Below are 3,686 nucleotides of genomic sequence, written 5' to 3'. Positions count from 1 at the left end.
CTATAACATGGCTGCCTCTGCTAGATTCAGCCTCGCGATACCCTCGACCTCGTATATATTAAGTTTTTTCTTATGTCTCTCTGTTTTCAGCTCTGGTACTTCTTTGGCTTTGTCTTCAAGCTCTCTATTGTGAAGTCTCGAGAGCCAGGTGTAAACTCCTGAACATCATTGTCTTATCCTCACACTTTCCATTTTACTCACCCTCACATGCAACTATTTGCAGCGTCTAACTCGATCTCTTCAGAAACATGGTGATGAAAAAGGTTAGACTAAACAGACAGAGTAATATTCACATCCGATTCTCTCAAACCTGATAACCACGTAGACTGTGCCTTCTTCTCCCCCGAGATCGTGACACTGGCGGTCGAGAAACACTTTGACGTTGTGTCGCAACTTCTCAATGGATTCATCCAGAGCCAACTATTTCCTAGATTCGAGGGTTTACCCGTCCGCGCCATCAATCTATATTTCCGTGCGAATATACTTGGCTGAATGGTTGCAGCTTGCAGGCATCCTGAGGTGCTATCAGACGCACACCTTCTCCATTTTCAAAACTCTTCTTAGCAAAAAAAAAAACTACACTTCCATGGAAAATCCTGCTAACAAAGTCGAGAACCTTAATCCACGATTCTCGATCACAGTTTGGTGCATATTGCTGAAAAACGTTTTAACCAAACTCTACAGCTCAGAAGTGCCATTTCCTGACCGACACTTAGCAACATTTCTTTGTTTTGTACGCCTGTTCATTAAAAAATAAAAAAGGTCAGATTAGTAATATACCTTGTATAATCAACTCGGAAGTGTTCATTCGATATGGCTTCTACGCCTACGCCTAACATAAACTCAAGAAGGACTCCACAGTTTGACCCACGAAAAAGGACTCCAGAGTTATATACCTTTTACCATCAGAATAATAACAGTATTTTAATGACAAATTAAAGATATATGAAGTATTTTTTGGTGTTAGATATGCGTCTAGCTTACTTGGGCTCCAGATATCCAACTGTGCCATGGACAATATGCCGGAGACATGAAAGGCGCTGTCAACTGCCAATTTAGACAAACTGAAATCTGAAACCATTGTCTGCATGTGTTTATCAGGTAAAATCATCTTACTTGTCTTCAGGTCCATCTGTATGATCTCTTGAACACCATGTGCGAAGATGCTTATCCTTACATAAAGACAATCAAAACCATTCAAAATCAGGTACAGCAAAATTCTTGGAACAAAGATTAAGGACTCTTTTTGCTCTGTAATAATCTTACCGTTTTGCTTTGTAATAATGTTTTCATAGTGTTTTTTATTCCTGTTGTGGCTGCATCTTTTTAGGATTTGTTCTCACCCAGAGCAAACCGAATAGAAATCTTGAAAATTCTCCATATACCAGATCAAATAGCTGAATGACAAATATTTCGAATGGTTAACGCTTGGCAATGAAACCATTATATGAATAAAGGAATGAACCTGAAGAAGGGAAGACATGAACATATGAAATTCATGTGTGTTCGTTCGTTCCTAAAAATCAGAATCGCCACACGGCCAAAACAATTTAACAGCATACTGCACGGGAGACTTTCCGGTGGTGACGGGAGACTTTCTAGTGGATTACTATCCATTGGGTTTCATCGCCATAGCTTCAACTTCTTCAGTGGAGGTTTTCGTTTTTGACTGGATTAAATCTAGGCGAAGGGTTTATAAAGAAGGAAAAACAAAGGATAAGAAACGAATTCGTAAAGAGGAGCTTGCAGAACACAATTTATTGATAATATTGGTAGCTATAACGTAGATTTCATGAAGATGTAACCGAGAAGACGAAGTGGGAGAGGCAGAGGCGGTTGATCGAAGCTTCCTTTTATCTTTATTTTCGACAATAACTAATGACATGGCATAAAAGATTTCTCTGATTGGTTGATTTTTTAATCTGAGGTGGACACTTTCCCTGTTCTAGTTATCTCCCTTTTAGTATAGTATATATATATATATATATATATATATAGATACTCATTTCCCGTTTATGTTATTTGGTCTGCTTTAAAAATTTAAATGAATAACAAAGGTAAAATTTCTGATTACGATAACACATGTCAAATCCAAACGAAAAATTAATTATAACCCACTCTAAATACTTCTAGCATTTATGTCAATTTGTTTGTGGCTTAATCGTAAAGTTTAGTATTGGTTTTACAAGCGCGGGGTTCTTGGGTGTTGTTATCACAGAACATAGTTGTGAACAAAAAAATAAGAAACAGCGAAAAATATAATAAAAAAGAAGAAGAATTACAAAAAAAAAAGAGAATTACACAAAAATGTCGACATAGCAGGCGTGTGTGATTATAATCAAATGTCTCTTTTCTCTGAAACTGCAAACTCCATCATGATGTCTGCATGCTTACTTTGCTCATAAATCCTCGAAACAGATTGACCGTCGGTTCCATTGTGATCATTGCAGAAAAAAATGATTAGTTGTCGAGAAATGACTGATCAATCCAACCACAGAAACACAGCTTGTCAATATTCATGTAATCTATTTATTGCTCATATCACTGTAAAATATCTTACAGTCAGAAGTTATACACATAGCAAGTCGATAAGAGGACACTGAGAGACTTTGAAAATGGACAGTGATAAGGCCTAATAGCTCATAATATTAGCTCCAGCGTGGCCTTGCATGACTCTCCTCTAGTGATCACCCGAATCTAATCCATGGTCTTGAGGTCCAGAGCAGTGGCAGTGGTATAAAACAGTTCAACACCTTGAAGAATCATACCTCGAGTTGCCTCGGTAACCATTGATCCCAACGTATAGCTGAATAAGACACTGCACCAATACTTCAGTTATGATTTCATCAACTTAAAAATCATTCTTTTCAAAAAAAAAAAATCATACGAAAAAGCTACACAAAAAATCTAGAATAACTTACCAACTTTAAATTTTGCAAACTTTATCTGGAAAACTTACCTCTTCAATTTTTGCAAACTTTAGTTTGGGGATCCTGCCGCTCAAGACTACATTAAAGCCAGTGTCACCAGGATTGAAATGAATTTTTTCTTGATAACTTGAAGTAAACAATAGGTATTAGCAAAAGAAGGTCAACCTCTTTCCAACTCCAAACTTGACTCACCTGCTGCTCCATCATGAATATGTGACTTCCTATAAGCCCTGAGGTCAATTGAGTTGTAATGTGCATTATTTGCCTCCTCAAGGAAGATAACCGGTATTACTACACTAAAATCCATTTTCAGCTTCTGCATCATGTGTTAGAAACCCATATCAAACCATTGAAGCACAACTATATAACAGCTACATGTCGAAATGACATCTCATCATGTTGACGAACGTACAAAAACAACTATTGAAGTACCAAAGAGAGATCAAGATGAAAAAGATCACCTTGCAATGGTAGGATGGTCCTTGTAAGGCTTGGCTCGATGAAAGTAGTCTTCTCTTTGTACTTGACAGAAGTAATATCCATCAAAAAGTTTGTGTATTCATGGATGTAAAAGACAAATGATTGGAGATACTTTCATTTTGTATGGTAATCATTTTGTAATACTCCAATAATCAGATGAGGACAACATAAGTCGCTATAGAACATGACTCTACTTGACTCCAGACTGTGGATAGAGCATCATGTCAATACTTAATTAAGGCAAGTGCTGACAATCTAAATCGAAACACTATACCA

At 37.1% G+C, this 3,686-nt stretch overlaps 2 long non-coding RNA genes across 7 annotated transcripts; both read right to left on the bottom strand.

Annotated features, from left to right (window-relative positions):
* Window positions 1-564: 564 nt before the first annotated feature.
* On the bottom strand, window positions 565-1,870 carry LOC106321286. 3 transcript variants are annotated; one of them, XR_001266032.1, is made up of 6 exons: window positions 1,466-1,870; window positions 1,267-1,397; window positions 1,117-1,172; window positions 985-1,047; window positions 781-896; window positions 566-596 (listed from the first exon to the last, which is right to left on the bottom strand). It is a non-coding gene; the product is annotated as an uncharacterized LOC106321286 (long non-coding RNA). The 3 variants fall into 3 exon arrangements; XR_001266033.1 differs by having other exon boundaries at window positions 565-896; window positions 985-1,064; XR_001266031.1 differs by having other exon boundaries at window positions 565-896; window positions 1,466-1,869.
* Window positions 1,871-2,630: 760 nt separating this feature from the next.
* On the bottom strand, window positions 2,631-3,670 carry LOC106321287. 4 transcript variants are annotated; one of them, XR_001266035.1, is made up of 4 exons: window positions 3,392-3,670; window positions 3,096-3,246; window positions 2,960-3,006; window positions 2,631-2,818 (listed from the first exon to the last, which is right to left on the bottom strand). It is a non-coding gene; the product is annotated as an uncharacterized LOC106321287 (long non-coding RNA). The 4 variants fall into 4 exon arrangements; XR_001266036.1 differs by having other exon boundaries at window positions 2,960-3,056; window positions 3,123-3,246; XR_001266037.1 differs by having other exon boundaries at window positions 3,123-3,246.
* Between the last annotated feature and the right edge of the window lie 16 nt (window positions 3,671-3,686).

Source organism: Brassica oleracea, unplaced genomic scaffold (genome assembly GCF_000695525.1).
Source record: "Brassica oleracea var. oleracea cultivar TO1000 unplaced genomic scaffold, BOL UnpScaffold01390, whole genome shotgun sequence".
In the NCBI taxonomy this organism is placed as follows: domain Eukaryota; kingdom Viridiplantae; phylum Streptophyta; class Magnoliopsida; order Brassicales; family Brassicaceae; genus Brassica; species Brassica oleracea.
The sequence above is the reverse complement of the archived record's forward strand: the minus strand, read 5'-3'. Positions and strand labels throughout refer to the sequence as shown.